General features: G+C 29.3%; 2 long non-coding RNA genes across 3 annotated transcripts in view; one reads left to right on the top strand and one right to left on the bottom strand.

Annotated features, from left to right (window-relative positions):
- LOC127564429 (uncharacterized) overlaps positions 1-24616 on the top strand; it is a 120038-nt gene that overhangs the window by 92353 nt on the left and 3069 nt on the right. The window contains exon 3 of one of the 2 annotated variants that reach the window (XR_007954262.1): positions 24289-24411. This is a non-coding gene — a long non-coding RNA (uncharacterized LOC127564429). Of the gene's footprint in view, positions 1-22497; positions 22621-24288; positions 24412-24616 lie in introns of both variants that reach the window. The other variant, XR_007954261.1, reaches the window with a different exon arrangement.
- On the bottom strand, positions 7562-16900 carry LOC127564435 (uncharacterized). Its single transcript, XR_007954269.1, has 2 exons — positions 16013-16900; positions 7562-10840 (listed from the first exon to the last, which is right to left on the bottom strand). It is a non-coding gene; the product is annotated as an uncharacterized LOC127564435 (long non-coding RNA).

The following is a 24616-nucleotide window of genomic DNA, read 5'->3' as shown; positions in this document are numbered from 1 at the left end:
GTCTTAAGTGCTCGGTTGTCTGATTCAAGCACACCTTTTAAGAGTTTCAGCCCTTTACAACAAATCAAATGACAGACATTGAGGAAAAACTAACTTTTTTTTTTCTTGGATGGTTTAATCAATTAGAAAACAAGGTACAGTGTCTTGAAGATTAAAATAATTTTTAAAAATTAGAATCGGGCAAGGGGAAGCCAATGAAGCTGTAACAGACCAAGAAATAATAAAACATTATAAAAAATGAGAAAATACAACAGAATGTGGAACATTTAATGAGAAAAGCAACAGATCTGGAAAATAGATCAAGAAGTGAAAGTATAAAAATAATTGGACTGCCAGAAACTTGTGACCAAAAAGAGAACCTTGACACAATATAATGCAGAAAATAAATTGTCTTGGAGTGATAGAACATGAGGGGAAAGTAGAAGTAGAAAAAAAATCCAATGACCACCACCTCAAAGAAATCCTGTGTGGAATATAATTGCCAAATTTCAAAATCCCCAAATCAAAGAGCAAATTTTTCAAGAAACAAGAAAAAAACAATTCAAATACACTGGTGCAACAATTAGAATTGTATAAGACTCAATAGCTACAATAAAAGACCACAAATATTGGAACATATCTACAGAAAACCAAAAATATCATATCCAGCAAAATTATCCACAATTTTCAATGAAAAAAAAAATGGACATTCAAGGAACTTGCAAATTTTCAGAACTTTTTATCAACCACACCCAAACTTAACAGAAAATGTAACATAAAAGGGCAAATGTCAAAGAGCACTTTTTGTTGTGAGCTTTATTACATTATATGTATTAATTATTGAGTTAGGTCCATTTTTATTATAGAATTGACAAAGATCCTCTCCAACCAATTTCCATTCATTTAGATCTAATTCCTTATCAAGAGAGAAACAAGGACATATGTCCTTTACAGTTTGTAAAAGTTCAGTGATTTGCTGTAAGCAGTGTATTTTCTCTCTTTTTGACCTGAGGAGTTGAGCTCTTCAATCACAGGATTAGTTCATGTGCCAGGAATCCAAGAATTCCTGTAAGCCCTGAAGTACTGCAAAAGTCTCATCAACAATTTTTCATCTCAGGGAACCCAATGATTCCTGAAGATTTTAAGAGTCCTTTTGACAGTCTCATTGTCAGCCATCTGATTCTTTCTTCATCTGTGGAAATATAAGCAGATCCTCTTCCCCAAGCAGTTAATCTAATTCCCTTCTATTTACCAAATTTGGGATTTCTCCTCATCATCTGGTAATTACATTGGAGCTGTTTGCATTGGATATTGTCTTGTTGTCTTAAAAGGCCTGTATTCTTCCCAACTGTAATCCTGATTGCTTTTCTGTTGGTTGATGACATCAGAGTTCTGAATTTCTAAAGTCTCTCTGGATGTAACTTCAGCTGCTATCATGCCCCACCTGTCCTTTGATTGATAAACATTTTCCTTGAACAGAAACAGGCTGTTTTCTAAATATCTGTCCCATCTTAGCTGAAATTCTACTTTAACTCTTTTAACAAAATTTCTTTGTTGTACTCACTCTAATTTCTGGGTTGAAGAGTCTTTTCCACTGGATCAGGATCAGAGGCTTTTCCACTTGAATCAGGATCGTAGCTTTTCCACTGAAATCCACTGAGGGGTCTGTTTGTCCCACGTTCAGGGCGCCAAAATGTGGTGAGTTTTTTCTTCTCAAAACGCAGCCAGGTGATAAAAGTTCAGATCTTTTATTGTCCCAATATAGCCCGGTTAGCTTAGAGGCCTATCTCTCTGCTTGGTTCCAAGAGCTCTCTCCGAATGTCACCAAATCCAAAGGTCTGGTCCTTCAGCCTCTGCCTCAGTTTTCTTCAGCCTCCAGCCAGCTCCAACTCTTCATGTCATTCCGCTGAAATCTCGACTTGTAGCATCTTCACTCTCCGAAGAACACTTCTGCCACCAGCCAGCCAAGTGGAAAATATTCTGCCTTGCCTCGGAGAGAGGGCTTCTGGCGTAACTCTACTGAAATCTGACCGAGAGCTTCTGTCTGTTTCTTTTATCCAAGAGGGATAACTAGACAATATCCAATGCAAACAGCTCCAATGTAATTACCAGATGATGAGGAGAAATCCCAAATTTGGTAAATAGAAGGGAATTAGATTAACTGCTTGGGGAAGAGGATCTGCTTATATTTCCACAGATGAAGAAAGAATCAGATGGCTGACAATGAGACTGTCAAAAGGATTCTTAAAATCTTCAGAAATCATTGGGTTCCCTGAGATGAAAAATTGTTGATGAGACTTTTTGCAGTACTTCAGAGCTTACAGGAATTATTAGATTCCTGGCACATGAACTAATGGACAATGGAATCCTATTGGACTGTTTCTAGGACTTATGGACATGTGTAAATTTTCAGGATGATTCATGTTATTTGTTATGTAAATTATGTATAATGCCTCCCATATTGATGGATTTATGTATACCATGTATATCTGTTACAAAGTTCTGGCCCATATTGATGGATTTATGTGTATCCCCTCAGAAACCCCCTATGTTTTAAAACAAAAGAAAGGGGGAGATGTTGGAATCCTTACTAACTGCTAAGTAATTAGAGTTGATCTAATCTTACAAGAAGATGTTTTGGGCAGAACCTGAAACAAGGTACTAAGTAGAACTACCCATAATCCCTCTCTCTGGAAGGAGCATAAATAGGCCAATGGGCCAGTCGAAGAGGCTCTAGAGAGGAAGACGCTACAAGTCGAGATTTCACCGGAATGACATGAAGACTGGAGCTGGCTGGAGGCTGAAGAAAGCAGAGGCTTTTTGAGAAGAAAAAGCTCACAACAACTTTTAAGTAACTCAGCATGGACAAACTCTTTAAACATGGACAGATTGTTTTTTTACATGGAAAATGTATATGTTTAAGATTAACATCAGCAATATGGTAGCTCAAAAGAAAGATTGGCAGAGTAAAGGTAAAAAGAGTAACCATATTATATAAATGAGATGCAGAGGATCAATAGATCCAGAGGCAATAGAGGGAGAGGGATGAGGGCTCATAGTTCTGAAAACCTATTCACCTCAGGAATGTATTCAATTGTCAACACTACATATATTACCATGAAGGGTAATAGTACCCTCCAAAATCTATAAGGAAATAAGCAGGAAGGGATAGAGAAGCAAAGCTCAAAGGAAGAAGTCAAAGAAGGAATCCCGGGGTGGGGGGAGTTAAGTAACAATAAGCCAACTTGTGGAGCAGAATTTAATGAAGGAGCAGAATTTAATGGAGTCAATAGTGATAGGAAAGATATGTGTGTATGTGGGGTATATGTATGGGAGGTGCATGTGTGTGTACATACATATATATGTGTGTGTGTGTGTGTATATATATATATATATATATATATATATATATATATATATATATATATAGTATGTGTGTGTGTATACATATATGTACATGTATATCTACATATGTTTAAATATATCTTAACTATAGTTTGCTTATTGTCGGGAAAAGTATGAAAGGGAGATACATATTTGTGTGTATTAGTATGTGTTTGTATGAATATATCTACATATGTACATAAATATATTTTTTCTTGAGTATAGCCTGCCAACCTGCTTTGAGTTTTGGGTAAGGTTAGGACTGAAGAAAGAAAAAAAAAAAGATAAAAGATGAAAAAGACAAGTTGTTTCTGCCTATTAGTAATCATTTTCAGGGATATTTTTCATCTTTGGGATTATAGAAGCAGAGTATCAGGAGATCTGTGGTTCTAAGGTGCTCTGTATATATTGTCCCTCAATATTTCAGCACTTCAAAAAAAGATTTTTTGAAACCACTTATTTCCCTTTGGGATCCCTCGGTTAGAGAATTTTCTATCAAAATTACATTTTTATATTTATAACTTTCATTCATGAATACAACAAGTCTAATAATTTTCCCACCTGTGAATGCTTTCAAATACTTGAGAAATTCTTTTTAACAGAGTTTAATTAATTACTCACGCAAACACACACACACACACACACACACACACACACACACACACACACACAGATTCTTTTTTATATGAATTCTATTATGTAAAGAGAGAAAAATTTCCTAACACAGAGATTTATATAGAAAATCTTTGGAGACCAGAATTTTCTGGGAGATGTAATGTCCCCAAGTGATGAAGTCCTGGGGAACTAGTTGGGGTAACAGAGAAGCCTGAAGATAAGATTATAATATCCCTTGAGGCAAAAAGCCAAGTTATGATATAAAATCCTCAAGTTTAAATTTCCCCTATAAAAGATGTTCTCATTGATGAAGAGTTTCTTTCCCTAAAGTCTTTCTTTTAGGCTGCTATGCTCCACCTCATGATATCTTTTCAACCCTCATTCATGCTTCATAGTGTCTTTCTCCTCCTTAATAGGGTACTAAATCCCTTATGGGAACACTGAATTGCTTCCATTTGAATTGTCTTAAGATTCTGGGAATCACCTAGAAGGATAAGATACCATACACTAAGGTCCTTTTTCAAACTAAGCTGCCAAGCATTGCAATTCCAGCTCTCCTGTAGAGAGCAGAACTCCTGGCTTCATTGTTGGAATGCCAAATGCATGCTTACAAAAAGTTTTATTTGATGGAGAACTCACACAGGATAAATACTCACAAGGTGGACAGAAAAATCAATATGAGAACACTCTTAAAGTGTCTTTTAAGAACGTAGGATTGATTGTATGACATGGGAGACACTGGCACAGGACTGGACAGCAAAACATGTTCTCATCAGGGAAGGTGCTATGCTTTATGAACAAAGCAGCATCGAATTAGCCCAGAAAACATGAGAGATGCATAAAGGTAGAGACATCACCCCAAATGCTCCCATGGATTATTTGTATCTGAGCCACAGCTCAGATTCCAAATCTATATTAGTCTGATCAGTCACAGATAGACACTCTGTAACTGGACTCTAACATAGTGATGCAATTTGGGTACTTTTTGAAAATAATGACAATACATACATAATTCCCCAATCAAGGGTGTAATCCTCTTTCCCAACCACTTTTAGTCAGCTAATCTCTTCTATGGATTTAGCCTGCCAGTATATGGTGGATTCTCACCTCATTGTATATTTCCATTGTCCTCTAGGGGATTTGTCTTTTCCGTTGTTAATTGTTAAAACCGCTTTCCTTGCCAACTATAGTATTCTATCTACTGCTCTCCTGAATCTATTTCATATTTACCACACTTCTGTTGTCTATTTTACTTCATTTGGTATTTTGCCACAATGATCTCTTCATCATACATTCTATGTTACTTTTCTCTGTGGAATATGAGGAACAGGCCATTCTAGTTAGTTTTTAATTTTTGTACCCACTTGCATACTTTCTGATATATTGTACAGGGACATATCTATGATGATAAACTGGACAGGGACATAGCAAACACATATTAAATATTTTGTCAGATTGGGAAAGATGAACTAATTAGAGATTAATAAGAAGAGATTAAGAGATGAGGAAATAAAATAAATAGTCCCATTTTAGAAAAAAGAAGTTGAATAAGCCAACAATGGACTCCCTGAGAAAAAAATCTCCAGGTCCAGTTGGATTAACAAGTGAATTCTACCAAACATATCATGAACAATTAATTCCAATATACTATAACTAGGTGGGAAAATAGTAAGAGTTCTATTACTTTCTTTCTATGACACAAATATGGTACTGACACCTAAATCAAGAAGGACCAAAACTCTTAGAGAAAGAAAATAAGAGAAACATTCCCCTAATAAATATTGATGCATGCAAAAACATTAATAGAATCAGTTCTCATCAGGATAATACATTATGACCAAGTGGGCTTTATATCAGGAATGCTGACCTGGTTCTGTATTATTAGGATTTTCCTTTAAATGATTAATAGATTCTAAAAAAGCATTTGGCAAAATACAACACCCATCCCTAAATAGAGAGCAGAAAATAAATAAGTTTTCCTTAAAATGGTATTAGCATCCGCTAAAGTACTAGATGTAATTCAGTAAGGTAGAAACATGCTCAATAAAATCAGTGGTGAAACTGATAGAAAGAAGAGGGAGATAGAAGAGTAGGTCACAAGCAAACAAAACCATCAGGAAGATGTGATGGAATATTTTAGAGAATCCTAAAAAAGTTGATTGAAAAGCTATAGTGAATTTCCATTTAAAATAAAGATAATAAAAAATATTTGGTAATCCACCTGCCAAAACTAAGCCAGGAACTTTATGGACACAATTACAAAACATATTTCACACAAATAAAATGATCTAAACAACTGAAAAATAAGTGCTCATGGGTAGGCCATGCTAATATAAAAAAATTCTACCTAAAATAATTTACTTATACAGTCTCATAGCAATCAAACTGGCTAGAAATTATAGAGCTAGAAAAATAACACCATTTATCTGGTAGGACAAAACATCAAGAATTTCAAAAGACTTAGTGAAATAAAAATGCAAAGAACTATGGCCTTGCTGTATCACTATATTTTAATGCAGTGATTTTCAAAACCATCCAATAAAGGATAAGGAATTAGAGTAGTAGGTTAAGTTCACAAGTCAAAATAGCAACTGAGAACGCATTATTTGACACAAATTACTGGGAAATCTGGAAATTGGTATGGTAGAAACTAGGTTTTCACCAATATCTAACACCATATAGCAAAAAACAAATATGTTCATCATTTAGATAAAAAGGGTGATAGTATAAGCATATGAGAATAGGGAATAGTCAAATCTGTGGAGAAAGATGGAATTTATGGCTAAAGAGGAAGTAGAAAACACATTGTGAAATGGAAAATGGATAATTTTTTGTAATTGCACAATTTTGATAAATGTAGAAATATGAATAGAAGAATTTACATGTTTCTATACATTGGATTACTTGATGTCTAAGGGAGCTGATGAGTAGAAGGAGGGAGAAAAATTTGGAACACAGGGTTGTATAAGAATGAAAGTTGAAAAATATCTTTGCATGTATTTTATTTATTTAGTATTTTCCCCAGTTGCATTCAATTTGTTTTATATTTGTTTTTAACATTTTTGAGGAACAGGCCATAGTTAGTTTTTAATTTTTGTACCCACTTGCATACTTTCTGATATATTGTACCCCACCCACAATTAAGAAACCATATGTGTAGTTAAAGAAAACATTTCCATAAGATTCAAGTTATGAAAGAAAATATAGATCTCCCACCCTAATGAAAATAGAAGTCCTCAAGAAAAATAGTTACAAATAGAGAGATAATCAGAGTAATAAACAATGCTTCAATCTATAAACAGACTTGATCACATCCTTCTCTGTATATGGATAAGATTTTTATCATAAGTCCTTCAGAGTAGGTGTGGATGACTATATTACTGAGAATTTACAAAATTATCTACAGTTGATCATACTAAAACATTTGCATATGATATTATTTTGCATTGTTCATGGAGAATTTGCCAGGATTGTTGTTTTCCTGAGAGCATCCTGCATTTTCCAGAGAACAATAAGATTTCATCAGAGAAAATTGCTTCAATTTTTTTTTAATAATCACTATTGCTGATTTTATTTTCTCCCATTTATTTACTTTCTACTTTCACCCTGTCTCTCCTCAAAAGTGGTTTGCTATTGACTACTCCCTCCCCCAACATGCCTTCTCTTTTATCACTTTTCTCCCCTTTCCCATATCCATTCCACTCTATTTTCCTGCAGGGTAAAATAGATTTCTATATCCCTATTGATATATTATTTCCTATTTGAAGCAATTCTGATGGAAGTAAGGTTCACTACTCACCCTTTCTTCCCCATCTTCCCTTCCAGTGTAAAAGCTTTTTCTTTATTCTTTATGGCAGATAATTTGCAGGCTTCCATTTCTCCCTTTCCCTTTCTCCCAATATATTCATCATTTTTTCATCATCTTTTTAAAAAGATATTATCCCTTTGTTTTCAACTCACATCCATATCCTCTGTCTATATATACTCCTTCTAACTCCCATAACAATGAGATTGATCTACAGGACTCTCTCCCTGATATCATATATTTTTTCTGCTGAGCTTATAAGTTGCCTTTGGCTGGAAAATGTTCTACTTTTTGGGTGTTCTGATCCATTAAAATTTGTTTAGATCCATTATTTAAAGGAATTTGGAACAGTCTGGGGAAGGGTTTGGACAAATTTCCTGCCTTTATTACTGCCATCTGGGCTCTACCATGTGCATGTATATTGTTATTAAAAAACTATTTTAAAAAAGGGAAAAAACATTTTTGCACAAACAAAACCAATGCAGCCAAGATGCGGAGGCAAAAAAAGCTGAGAAACAATTTTTCTATCCAGTGTTTCTGATAAAAGCTTGATTTCAAAAATATCTAGAAATTAAGTCAAATTTATAAGGATACAAACCATTCCCCAATTGATAAATGATCCAAGGATATGAACAGACACTTTTCAGATGAATAAATACAAGCCATTTCTAATCATATTAAAAATGCTGTACTACATTATGATTAGAGAAATACAAATTAAGGCATTGCTGATAAAACTTCATATCTTGGTTAAGGTTGACAGGAAATACATAATTTACATGATAAATGATGAAGAGAATGTGGGAAAACTGAAATATTAATGCATTGCTCGCTGGGTTTTGAAATCATCTGACCATTTTTTTTTTTTTGTTACTATAGGTTTTTATTGACAAAACATATGCATGGGTAATTTTTCAACATTGACCCTTGCAAAAACTTCTATTCTAACTTTTCCCCTCCTTCCCTCCATCCCCTCTTCTCCCCTAGATGGCAGGCAGTCCCAAGCATGTTAAACATGTTAAAGTATATATTAAATAATATATGTGTGTATGTCTGTGTGTGTGTGTGTGTGTGTGTCTGTGTGTGTGTGTGTCCAATAATCCTTAGAATGTCTCTCCTAGACCTCTTTTCCAGATCAGTTGTTTTCCCAATTAGGTATTTTACATTTTTTTCTTTTTTGTTTTGCTTGACTGATGCTTGATATCCCATTGAATCATTCATTTCCATTTGCTTAGTTGATTTTTAATGAATTATTTTCCTCATTTACTTCCCCCACACACTTCTTTTTGTATTTGTCCAATTGTATATTTGTATATTTATATAGTTATCTTGTTGCACAAGAAAAATTAGACTTAGAAAGAAGGTAAAAATAACCTGGGAAGAAAAATCAAAAATGCAAGCAAACGACAACAGAAAGAATGCAAATGGTATGTTGTGGTCCACACTCATTTCCCAGTGTTCTTTTGCTGGGTGTAGTTGGTTCTGTCCATCACTGATAAATTGGAAATGATTTAGATTCTCTCTCATTGCCGAAGGTAGCCATTTCTATCAGAATTGATGCTTATATAGTATTTTGTTGTTGAAGTGTATAATTTATGTGACCATTCTTGAGATCAATTTAGATCTATGCCTAAAGAATTATTAATTTCCCTTTTATCTAGCAGTGTCTCTACTGGGTCTATATTCCAAAGGGATCATAAAAGAAAGAAAAGCACCTACTTTTGCAAAATAATTGGTAGCAGTCTTTTTTGTAGTTTTCTAGACACTACAAATTGAGTAGATGCCCATAAATTGGGAGATGAGTGAATAAACTATGCCTTATGAATATAATGGAGTATTATTCTATAAATAAATAATGAACAGGTTGATTTTAGAAAAACCTGGAAAGATTTATATGAACAGATGCTGAGTGAAGCAAGAAGAACCAAGGGAAAAATGTACGCAGCACCAAGAAAATTATGTGCTGATCAACTGTGATAGACTAGCCTCAATGGGCATACAATGTCAATAAGGTATAACATAAACTGTATTTCCTTCAACTTAGAATTGTAGCTATTTGAGCAAAAAGGGAACGTAGCTATGGGTTAGTGCATCATTTTATATGTGAAAAACCTAAGGCCAGAAAACAACAACAAGAAATTTTGTCAAAAATCATATTGACATCAAGACTGAGCCAAGACTCCAATTTCTAATATTGAATTAGGATTTCAGAATTAAGTTTCAGACTTTTAAGAGGTCAATTTATGAAAAAAATCACTTAACTTTTTCATGAATATGGAAAATAATCTGCTACTTTGTGATTATAAAGGGCTTTTATGTAAGCAAAAAAAGCCTGATGATAGTAGCTCCTGAGTCATTAACAAACGATTTCACTTTCTAGATTTTCTAAAAAAAGCTTACACAGAAAAGATGGGAGATGAATTCTCAATATGTGGCTATTAAAGCTTGTCATTTTTGAGCACTTGGAATGTTTTAATTTGATACATGGTTTTAATTATTTTTGACTATATATAGTTTGACTAAAAAGGAACCTTGTTTATTAATAATTATTAATTAATTTAGACTTCATTTCATAAGAAATTCAAATTACGACAACTAATTTGATGGCAAAACTTCACCAAAAGTTTTTAGGGCAAGAAGACTTGAACCATAACCATGATCATTGTAGAATTTTCTTTTCTTTTTTTTTTTTTAATTCTTTACATAACATGAACGCTTTATATGAACATTTTTTTGCAATTTAACTTTTTTATCTGATGTGATATTATAAATATTATTAATTTCATAGAGAAAAAATTCATCTCATAACATAATGATTAAAACCACTAGCATCCTGAATTGTATTTGAATGTCAAATTGCTTTAATTAATGGGATTTTTTACAATTAAAATTCTTACCATGTTCTATCACTTAAAGAATATATTTTTAAAATGAGAAAAATTAAATCCCGGAGCTGACTGACTTTAACAAAATCCAAAAGAGTTTTGCAATTTTTTTTTTGTTTTGTCCATTTGCTCTTTTACTGAATCTTCAAATGGGGCTCTTTCCATTTCAAGCCTACAAAAAGTGAATATATTGTCAGTTCATGCAAAGCTTAGAATGTAGATTTAAAGAGAGAAGTAAAAAAAACCAGCTCCAATGAGATTTCATTTGATTACAAAGAAAACAACATGCACAGGTAAATAAATGAATGCAGAATACTGGGAGTAAATACAAAGTAATTGAGGAAAGGAGTAAAAAAAGAACACACCAGAAAGTCTTATGGAAGTCTTATTATGGAAGAGGCGCAGTTTTTGAGTGAGGGATTGCAAGGGGTGGAGGTAAATTCCATATTGTGGAATATGCAAAGGCATAGAAATCAAAGATATGATGCTATTTGGAATCTGGAACACAAATATCAGGAAAAACAGTACTTCCTTCTAAGAAACTTCTATTTGTATATACTACTTCTATCATGATAGAATGACATTATTTAGACGAGTATAAATTTAAGACACTCTCATGCATACATGATCATGATCTAAAATTGCAGTGATTGGGAGTTGTGATTTCCTTGGTGTAGGAAGATATTGTCCATCTATTCAAACCTGCAAGCTCACGTCCTCCAAAGTTTCCTACTAGCACTGAGAGGTTCAGTGTTTGAACTCTCCTCACTAAACTCAGTTCCCTTACGATTGTTTCTAGAGATCAAAAAGTCAGTCAATTTTTTAAAAGAAAATTTTTGTTTTGATAATTCTTCAGAAAGACTTTAACTTATAATTATATGCTACACTAGCAACTAGATATGAAAAAAAGCACATCATATAATTCTTGGAGGGGGAAATCCTCATAAGGCAAACAAGATGTTTGGTGAAGGGACATTTTCTTGGAGGGAGGGGAGATGTAATAAGACATGAACTTTTTATTGAAATAGGTAACGCTTCATGAGGAAATTCATCCTAGCTGGGTATACCTGTGGCAGTTATTCAATGTATACTTTTAGAGAATTTTGTAGGAAACCAAGTGACTAGCCCAGGAAACACAGCAAATATATAAGTCAGATATTGGAAGATACAAGTCATGATTTGGAAGCAGGTTGTTGATACATTAGATTACACTGCTTCAAGCCTAGATATTGAGGGGAAAAATTAATTAATAAAAATTAATAAGCCATATAAAGCTTATCCTTTGAAATTATGCCAATGATTTCCATTATGGTCAAAGTGCAGCACTTGAATAAACTAGACAACATGAACTCCAATATTTTTTGGAACATGTCATCCAATCTATTTTTCAACTCTGAAATTCTCAGGACCAAAGTATCAGTCACTTCATAGGAGGTAAGTTCTACATTTTTCATATTTATATTCCTAGTGATGAGTATAATGTATTTATTCATTTCAAAATAAGTTATACTTAAGTAGATTATTTAGTTTTTCCATTGGAAAAAGTAGATTTGCATTGTTATATTATAAATACATTTTGATAATTTATCATTTTGATTTGCTCTAGAACTAGTCATAACACTAAATTATAAAAATGCTTTAACGCTTACTTTTGTATATAATTTTCATCTCCTTAACATACCACAGTTTCTGCTTATTCTTTTCTTGAGATTTCAGCAGCTACAAAAATTCTAAACAAAATGTTTGATGAAGGGACATTTTCTTGGAGGGAGGGGAGATGTAATAAGACATGAACTTTTTATCGAAATAGGTAACGCTTCATGAGGAAATTCATCCTAGCTGGGTATACCTGTGGCAGTTATTCAATGTATACTTTTAGAGAATTTTGTAGGAAACCAAGTGACTAGCCCAGGAAACACAGCAAATATATAAGTCAGATATTGGAAGATACAAGTCATGATTTGGAAGCAGGTTGTTGATACATTAGATTACACTGCTTCAAGCCTAGATATTGAGGGGAAAAATTAATTAATAAAAATTAATAAGCCATATAAAGCTTATCCTTTGAAATTATGCCAATGATTTCCATTATGGTCAAAGTGCAGCACTTGAATAAACTAGACAACATGAACTCCAATATTTTTTGGAACATGTCATCCAATCTATTTTTCAACTCTGAAATTCTCAGGACCAAAGTATCAGTCACTTCATAGGAGGTAAGTTCTACATTTTTCATATTTATATTCCTAGTGATGAGTACAATGTATTTATTCATTTCAAAATAAGTTATACTTAAGTAGATTATTTAGTAGATTATTCCTCTTTTCCATTGGAAAAAGTAGATTTGCATTGTTATATTATAAATACATTTTGATAATTTATCATTTTGATTTGCTCTAGATATATATATATATATATATATATATATATATATATATATATATATATATATATATATATATATATATATATATATATATATATATATATATATATATATATATATATATATATATATATATATATATATATATATATATATATATATATATATATATATATATATATATATATATATATATATATATATATATATATATATATATATATATATATATATATATATATATATATATATATATATATATATATATATATATATATATATATATATATATATATATATATATATATATATATATATATATATATATATATATATATATATATATATATATATATATATATATATATATATATATATATATATATATATATATATATATATATATATATATATATATATATATATATATATATATATATATATATATATATATATATATATATATATATATATATATATATATATATATATATATATATATATATATATATATATATATATATATATATATATATATATATATATATATATATATATATATATATATATATATATATATATATATATATATATATATATATATATATATATATATATATATATATATATATATATATATATATATATATATATATATATATATATATATATATATATATATATATATATATATATATATATATATATATATATATATATATATATATATATATATATATATATATATATATATATATATATATATATATATATATATATATATATATATATATATATATATATATATATATATATATATATATATATATATATATATATATATATATATATATATATATATATATATATATATATATATATATATATATATATATATATATATATATATATATATATATATATATATATATATATATATATATATATATATATATATATATATATATATATATATATATATATATATATATATATATATATATATATATATATATATATATATATATATATATATATATATATATATATATATATATATATATATATATATATATATATATATATATATATATATATATATATATATATATATATATATATATATATATATATATATATATATATATATATATATATATATATATATATATATATATATATATATATATATATATATATATATATATATATATATATATATATATATATATATATATATATATATATATATATATATATATATATATATATATATATATATATATATATATATATATATATATATATATATATATATATATATATATATATATATATATATATATATATATATATATATATATATATATATATATATATATATATATATATATATATATATATATATATATATATATATATATATATATATATATATATATATATATATATATATATATATATATATATATATATATATATATATATATATATATATATATATATATATATATATATATATATATATATATATATATATATATATATATATATATATATATATATATATATATATATATATATATATATATATATATATATATATATATATATATATATATATATATATATATATATATATATATATATATATATATATATATATATATATATATATATATATATATATATATATATATATATATATATATATATATATATATATATATATATATATATATATATATATATATATATATATATATATATATATATATATATATATATATATATATATATATATATATATATATATATATATATATATATATATATATATATATATATATATATATATATATATATATATATATATATATATATATATATATATATATATATATATATATATATATATATATATATATATATATATATATATATATATATATATATATATATATATATATATATATATATATATATATATATATATATATATATATATATATATATATATAATTTTCATCTCCTTAACATACCACAGTTTCTGCTTATTCTTTTCTTGAGATTTCAGCAGCTACAAAAATTCTAAACAAAATGTTTCAAATTTTTCAACTTAAAAAATTAAATCACAATCTTATTCTTAACTCTGAATTAGTGAGGCCTGTACATACGTATTAAAATTTCATAAATTTTTTACTAATCCATCAAGTAGTATCCCATTGCATAGACAAAGTTAAGAATTCTTATATTCTAAATGTGACTATAGTCAATCCACTTTCATTTTAGAGAGGCAGATACACCCAACATTACATAAGTAAATTGCACTAAAATGTAGCATAGGACACTTCATTAGTGTAGATCACAATCATCTAGAATAGAAACCCTAAAGAGTTGTCTGAAGTAAATAGCCTTAAGAAAATTTCTTGGGGTCTTCTGGCTAGTGAATCACTAGAATGAATTGAACTTAATTTTCTTAATTCCCAAACAACACACTACACCAGAGATGTCTTGTGTAAAATAATCAAGGTGTTATGCTTGTTGATTATAAAGCTACATAATAAAACTGCCTCTCTAAAGTACAAATACATGTTTCAAAGAAAAGTAGTCTTTGGAAAAGTAACTTTTCGATGTAGGTTTTTGACAAATTATATTTATGCAATTATCTAAAATATATGTTATTAAATTTAGCTATTTGGCAATTGCACTTTCAACAGAGGTGCTAACTTAGAAATTTTACAATGGGTATTTTTTTTTCATGTTGGGAAGAAGAGGACTAGATTAAGTACCAGCTGATTTAATCTAATGGGTACAAATGATAGATGTTAGAGGTCTTGTTCTGTCAGTTTAAATGACAGGCACAATTATCAGAAAACATATTATAGGTTAAAAAAGTATTATAGTGAAAACTTTTCATTAATCAATGACAAATTACTGCTATTTTTGCATACATACTTTATTTTTGGTTTGATCTTTTCCTGTAGTTTTTGGGTCATGTACAAAACTGATAAGATGACAGAACCTCTTGTGAAGTCATGGATTGTTCTTTTCAGGAATCTGCAAATTCTTGTTGAAGCTTTCCTATTGTATCCTGATAGAAATATATATGTAGAATTTTTACTATGATTTCATATTCAGTATTAGCTTATATGAAATAAATATATTTTCACATTTAATTGATATCAATAATTTCATATACAGCTTACTGACATGAACATATTTATGATTATCATGGATTTAGAACTAGGAAAAGTCTCAGGAACGGTTTAATGCAACCACCTCACTTTGCAGTTGAGGAAAGTAAGACCCAAAGAGGTTAAAATACGTTAAGTCATAAAAGTAGTCATCGAGAAAAGGATCGGAACTTAGTTCTTAGGACCAAAGTTAATGCAAAGTTCTTTTCCCATGGAGATATGTAGTATAGGGAAAAGAACTTTGCATTATCTCCATTCAAACAGGATCAAATGCTATCTTCTTCCTTGCTCATCATAAACCATGAATTTCAGTCTGATTTCCTCATCTCATCTTCAGAATGATAATACTTCAAAAGCCATATAGAAGATAAAACTTTTTATGTGCAATTCACATGGAAGGTGGGGGAATAGTGGAGGGTAGAATATATAATTTCTTATATCTGATAGAAACATGAAGTTTTTATCTTCTATTTTTCAGAAAAAGTTCTTTGCATCATTTGCCCTTATATGAATAAGGACATATAAGAAAAGGATTCATTTTATTTCCTCTCATAGTTTCCCCCGGAGAATGATCATATGCACTGGTAGATTTGTCAGGCCTGATAAAATTACTTGAAGGGATTTATCTGAGATGATGAAAGCAAAAAAAAAAAAATGCTGACATTAATAAATATGTAGTAAGGAATCAAATAAAAAATGGCTTTATTACCACATTCCAAAATTAATTCTTAATGCACAATCACAGTCTCTTTGAAGAGAATTATTGTCCTAAATTTTAAATTAATTTTTAATTAAAAATATGATCAACTGTTTAATATTTCCAAAATCATTCCACACTTGTTTGAATTAAATTTGATTGATAAACATGTTTCAGTGGTTATGAAAAGGGTAGTTATAATGTCCTACATTATCTCAATTTGGATGAGCTACATTTGAATTGCTACATTACGCCTAGCATATTGTTTCAGGATTTATCTTGTTTCAGCATTTCTAATGATTTATTCCACTGCAGCACTTCATGGAATACTAGGCAAATTATTAGAACTACAAATTGATCAGTATTTATTTACAAGTGCTTAACTTCATCTACATTCATTAACCAATACTACACATTTAAAATTTCATGGGCTACCTACATAATATTTTTAATCAAAATGAGTCATCTTGTCTAAAAAAGGGGATAATGGGTTGATTTTCATCATGAATGCTTCCTCATTCTTCTTTTTTGCATGTCAGAATTTTTACATCGAAAGTTACTAATATCAGAAACCTGTTGACAATTCAGATTCCTAATTTATCTTGATCAAAATAACTTTAAAATTCATTTCCAAATGTTAATTGTTTATCAGATAATATTATTTGAAGACCTATCTTTATTTTTGCCTTCTCATTTTCAAATTTATGTAAATGCTCTCTTAAATCGATACTTATCAATCGACTTTATTTACAATTTTTTTTTTTTTGGTAGCATAAAAGATCATGGAGCTATCCTTAAACTGCATCTGGACATGATTCAATATCACAACTTTGAAGAACTCTTTGTTTTGGGATCTTTAAATGGTTTTGGAAACAGCTAAATTTCCCTCTGCATTTGGGTTAATCCTTCTTTCATGGAAGTCTTTTATGAGAAATGATCTATTCAATTTTTTTCTTTTCTATATGATTTTCATTTTTGAGTTCCTTTAATTCATTGTTGGACTGCTTTAATTCTGTGTTTTTTCCCCAAGTAATGTCTTCATTTTAAGGGAATCAAGTAGTTGGTAGATCTCATCTTCAGAATGATAATACTTCAAAAGCCATATAGAAGATAAAACTTTTTATGTGCAATTCACATGGAAGGTGGGGGAATAGTGGAGGGTAGAATATATAATTTCTTATATCTGATAGAAACATGAAGTTTTTATCTTCTATTTTTCAGAAAAAGTTCTTTGCATCATTTGCCCTTATATGAATAAGGACATATAAGAAAAGGATTCATTTTATTTCCTCTCATAGTTTCCCCCGGAGAATGATCATATGCACTGGTAGATTTGTCAGGCCTGATAAAATTACTTGAAAGGATTTATCTGAGTTGATGAAAGCAAAAAAAAAAAAAAAAAAATGCTGACATTAATAAATATGTAGTAAGGAATCAAATAAAAAATGGCTTTATTACCACATTCCAAAACTAATTCTTAATGCACAATCACAGTCTCTTTGAAGAGAATTATTGTCCAAAATTTTAAATTAATTTTTAATTAAAAATATGATCAACTGTTTAATATTTCCAAAATCATTCCACACTTGTTTGAATTAAATTTGATTGATAAACATGTTTCAGTGGTTATGAAAAGGGTAGTTATAATGTCCTACATTATCTCAATTTGGATGAGCTACATTTGAATTGCTACATTACGCCTAGCATATTGTTTCAGGATTTATCTTGTTTCAGCATTTCTAATGATTTATTCCACTGCAGCACTTCATGGAATACTAGGCAAATTATTAGAACTACAAATTGATCAGTATTTATTTACAAGTGCTTAACTTCATCTACATTCATTAACCAATACTACACATTTAAAATTTCATGGGCTACCTACATAATATTTTTAATCAAAATGAGTCATCTTGTCTAAAAAAGGGGATAATGGGTTGATTTTCATCATGAATGCTTCATTCTTCTTTTTTGCATGTCATAATTTTTACATCGAAAGTTACTAATATCAGAAACCTGTTGACAATTCAGATTCCTAATTTATCTTGATCAAAATAACTTTAAAATTCATTTCCAAATGTTAATTGTTTATCAGATAATATTATTTGAAGACCTATCTTTATTTTTGCCTTCTCATTTTCAAATTTATGTAAATGCTCTCTTAAATCGATACTTATCAATCGACTTTATTTACAATTTTTTTTTTTTTGGTAGCATAAAAGATCATGGAGCTATCCTTAAACTGCATCTGGACATGATTCAATATCACAACTTTGAAGAACTCTTTGTTTTGGGCATCTTTAAATGGTTTTGGAAACAGCTCAATTTCCCTCTGCATTTGGGTTAATCCTTCTTTCATGGAAGTCTTTTATGAGAAATGATCTATTCAATTTTTTCTTTTCTATATGATTTTCATTTTTGAGTTCCTTTAATTCATTGTTGGACTGCTTTAATTCTGTGTTTTTTCCCCAAGTAATGTCTTCATTTTAAGGGAATCAAGTAGTTGGTAGATCTCATCTTCAGCTTTAGAAAGCTGAATTGACAGGATGTCAATCTTATCTATTGGTTGGTACTTTAAAAGAAGCCACTTATCTCATTCCAAAGTTTAATTTTGATGTCTGATTGATTAAGTAGAGCAGAACTTCCACAAGAAGGGCAATACATTTCTTTCTGTAGTTTTTCATCTTCCAATCTATAGTTCAGCATTACATTTGGAAAAAAAAAATGCAAGTAATTGAAAGATTACTAAAATGGATTTTTTTTTTAAATAGTCAAGAGGAAATTCTGCAGGGAATTTTGTAGAGATACTTTCATTTTAATTTTCAGGAATCTGTTTTATTTAATAGTTTTTCTATTGTACTGTATTTTAAAAATGTCTTTATTTTCAAAATACATGCAAATATAGTGTAACACTTATCCTTGCAAAACCTTGTTTCTGAATTTTTTTCTCCCTTCTGTTCCCCCACCCATTCCCCTAGACAGTAATCCAATCTATATTAAGTAATCCAATATATGTTAAATTTGTGCAATTGTTCTCTACATATTTTTACATATATCATGCTGTGTAAGAAACAAATCAAATCAAAAAGGGAAAAAAAATGAGGAAAGAAAGACAAGCAAACAAGAACAACCAAAAAAAAAAAAATGCAAGTAATTGAAAGATTACTAAAATGGATTTTTTTTTTAAATAGTCAAGAGGAAATTCTGCAGGGAATTTTGTAGAGATACTTTCATTTTAATTTTCAGGAATCTGTTTTATTTAATAGTTTTTCTATTGTACTGTATTTTAAAAATGTCTTTATTTTCAAAATACATGCAAATATAGTGTAACACTTATCCTTGCAAAACCTTGTTTCCGAATTTTTTTCTCCCTTCTGTTCCCCCACCCTTTCCCCTAGACAGTAATCCAATCTATATTAAGTAATCCAATATATGTTAAATTTGTGAAATTGTTCTGTACATAAATAATCATGCTGTGTAAGAAACAAATCAAATCAAAAAGGGAAAAAAATGAGGAAAGACAAGCAAACAAGAACAACCAAAAAAAAAAAAATGCTGACATTAATAAATATGTAGTAAGGAATCAAATAAAAAATGGCTTTATTACCACATTCCAAAATTAATTCTTAATGCACAATCACAGTCTCTTTGAAGAGAATTATTGTCCTAAATTTTAAATTAATTTTTAATTAAAAATATGATCAACTGTTTAATATTTCCAAAATCATTCCACACTTGTTTGAATTAAATTTGATTGATAAACATGTTTCAGTGGTTATGAAAAGGGTAGTTATAATGTCCTACATTATCTCAATTTGGATGAGCTACATTTGAATTGCTACATTACGCCTAGCATATTGTTTCAGGATTTATCTTGTTTCAGCATTTCTAATGATTTATTCCACTGCAGCACTTCATGGAATACTAGGCAAATTATTAGAACTACAAATTGATCAGTATTTATTTACAAGTGCTTAACTTCATCTACATTCATTAACCAATACTACACATTTAAAATTTCATGGGCTACCTACATAATATTTTTAATCAAAATGAGTCATCTTGTCTAAAAAAGGGGATAATGGGTTGATTTTCATCATGAATGCTTCATTCTTCTTTTTTGCATGTCATAATTTTTACATCGAAAGTTACTAATATCAGAAACCTGTTGACAATTCAGATTCCTAATTTATCTTGATCAAAATAACTTTAAAATTCATTTCCAAATGTTAATTGTTTATCAGATAATATTATTTGAAGACCTATCTTTATTTTTGCCTTCTCATTTTCAAATTTATGTAAATGCTCTCTTAAATCGATACTTATCAATCGACTTTATTTACAATTTTTTTTTTTTTTTTTTTTTTTTTTTTTTTTTTGGTAGCATAAAGGATCATGGAGCTATCCTTAAACTGCATCTGGACATGATTCAATATCACAACTTTGAAGAACTCTTTGTTTTGGGCATCTTTAAATGGTTTTGGAAACAGCTCAATTTCCCTCTGCATTTGGGTTAATCCTTCTTTCATGGAAGTCTTTTATGAGAAATGATCTATTCAATTTTTTTCTTTTCTATATGATTTTCATTTTTGAGTTCCTTTAATTCATTGTTGGACTGCTTTAATTCTGTGTTTTTTCCCCAAGTAATGTCTTCATTTTAAGGGAATCAAGTAGTTGGTAGATCTCATCTTCAGCTTTAGAAAGCTGAATTGACAGGATGTCAATCTTATCTATTGGTTGGTACTTTAAAAGAAGCCACTTTTCTCATTCCAACTGAAGGTTTAATTTTGATGTCTGATTGATTAAGTAGAGCAGAACTTCCACAAGAAGGGCAATACATTTCTTTCTGTAGTTTTTCATCTTCCAATCTATAGTTCAGCATTACATTTGGAAAAAAAAAATGCAAGTAATTGAAAGATTACTAAAATGGATTTTTTTTTTAAATAGTCAAGAGGAAATTCTGCAGGGAATTTTGTGAGAGATACTTTCATTTTAATTTTCAGGAATCTTTTTTATTTAATAGTTTTCCTATTGTACTGTATTTTTAAAAATGTCTTTATTTTCAAAATACATGCAAATATAGTGTAACACTTATCCTTGCAAAACCTTGTTTCTGAATTTTTTTCTCCCTTCTGTTCCCCCACCCATTCCCCTAGACAGTAATCCAATCTATATTAAGTAATCCAATATATGTTAAATTTGTGCAATTGTTCTCTACATATTTTTACATATATCATGCTGTGTAAGAAACAAATCAAATCAAAAAGGGAAAAAAATGAGGAAAGACAAGCAAACAAGAACAACCAAAAAAAAAAAAAGGTGATACTATGTTGAGACTTACATTCAGTCCCCACGGTGCTCTTTTTGGATGCAGATGGTTCTCTCCATCACAGATCAACTGGAATTAGTCTGAATAATTTTATATTGTTGAAAAGAGCCAAATCCATCAAGATTATTTTTTTTACTTTTTACTATATCTATACCAATATTTCAAATCCAGTACTAGTCAAAGCATCTGCTTACAGTCTTGTTTTTACCACTATTTTAAGGTTTGAAGATGCAGACTGCATGTTAAATGGAGGTGTCTGAGAATCAAGAATCCTGCCTATACTACTCATAATGAAGAAGACAATTCTCTGGAGTGGTAATCAGAGTTTGAAATGAAAACTAAGGTGACCAAATTTCATTAGAGATGTGTTATGTCTATTGTTTCTATTTTTTGACTTATTATATTCAGTATTTCACAACCCTCCACGATTGAGGTATTGAGACAATGTTTTCATAAATTTCAATGATGAATGAGAAAATGAAATAATTATATTTAACAATAAGGAATATAACCTTTAATAATGTTGCATTAGAACCATAAGGAATGATTCATTTCTCCCTATCCTATATATTTTCAGTAGGACATTCTCAAATACTCCCATAGGAAAATCATGAGAGATTATGCATGCTGTTTACAAATTAATATTGTATATTATAGAACTCCCAATAAGTCAAGCCATTATTAGTAAACAAGAATTCATTAAGTGCTTCCTATGTACCGAGTACTGTGTAAAGCATTGGGGATATAAACAAAGTCAAAACCCACCAATCCCTGCTTTCAAGGAGCTTATGTTCTACATGGGTAAAACATATAAATAAAATTCATGAAAGCAAGTTACATTTCGAATATCTGGGAGGTAATATTGAAATGGACAAATCCCTCCTTTCCGCCTCGGGCCAGCAGAAGAAAGTTTACTTTGTTAGATTGGGGATTTCTTTTGTATTTCAAAAAACCGGCTCAACAATGCCCTTAAGGTTATCTGTTCCAGGTAGGTGGTGCTCAATATGGATCTACTGGGGCAGTGCTGGAGACTGATCTATCTATGTAGAATATCTGCTCCCACCCTCCTGTTGTAAAATGCTAATCACAGATTCCAATGTAACAAAGCCAAACAAAAAAATGTTTATAAGGCTGTCTTTAGTTCTGTAAAGGCACGGAATTCGATTAGAACTCTGTCCCGAGCTCGGTACCAAATAAATTCTAAATCTTCCTCATTGCGGCTGTCTTGAATTCTATTGCCTGGGCTATTTCAATATAAGAAAAGTCACCTGGTTACTAAAGGGACTGAAAATTGACAAGCAGTCAAATTTCAGAAAAAACCTGGAAAGTTAAATAAGCAGAATCAGCACACTGTTCATTACTATTGAGTGATGATCATCTATCGGTAATTTATCTCTTTTCAGCACTACAATGATCTAATCGCAAAGGACTCATGATGAAAAATGCTACCCACATCCAGAGAAAGAACTGATGAAGCCTGAATGCAGGCCAAGGTATACGATTTTCACTTTAGATTTTTCATAGCTTTTTTTCTGAATTTTTTTCTCCCTTCTGTTCCCCTAGACAGTAATCCAATCTATATTAAGTAATCCAATATATGTTAAATTTGTGCAATTGTTCTGTACATATTTCCACATATATCATGCTGTGTAAGAAACAAATCAAATCAAAAAGGGAAAAAAATGAGGAAAGACAAGCAAACAAGAACAACCAAAAAAAAAAAAAAAAAAAAAAAAAAAAAAAAAAAAAAAAAAAAAAAAAAAAAAAAAAAAAAAAAAAAGGTGATACTATGTTGAGACTTACATTCAGTCCCCACGGTGCTCTTTTTGGATGCAGATGGTTCTCTCCATCACAGATCAACTGGAATTAGTCTGAATAATTTTATATTGTTGAAAAGAGCCAAATCCATCAAGATTATTTTTTTTACTTTTTACGATATCTATACCAATATTTCAAATCCAGTACTAGTCAAAGCATCTGCTTACAGTCTTGTTTTTACCACTATTTTAAGGTTTGAAGATGCAGACTGCATGTTAAATGGAGGTGTCTGAGAATCAAGAGTCCTGCCTATACTACTCATACTGAAGAAGACAATTCTCTGGAGTGGTAATCAGAGTTTGAAATGAAAACTAAGGTGACCAAATTTCATTAGAGATGTGTTATGTCTATTGTTTCTATTTTTTGACTTATTATATTCAGTATTTCACAACCCTCCACGATTGAGGTATTGAGACAATGTTTTCATAAATTTCAATGATGAATGAGAAAATGAAATAATTATATTTAACAATAAGGAATATAACCTTTAATAATGTTGCATTAGAACCATAAGGAATGAT

Source organism: Antechinus flavipes, chromosome 5 (assembly GCF_016432865.1).
Source record: "Antechinus flavipes isolate AdamAnt ecotype Samford, QLD, Australia chromosome 5, AdamAnt_v2, whole genome shotgun sequence".
NCBI lineage: Eukaryota > Metazoa > Chordata > Mammalia > Dasyuromorphia > Dasyuridae > Antechinus > Antechinus flavipes.
This window is presented reverse-complemented; position numbering and strand designations above follow the sequence as displayed.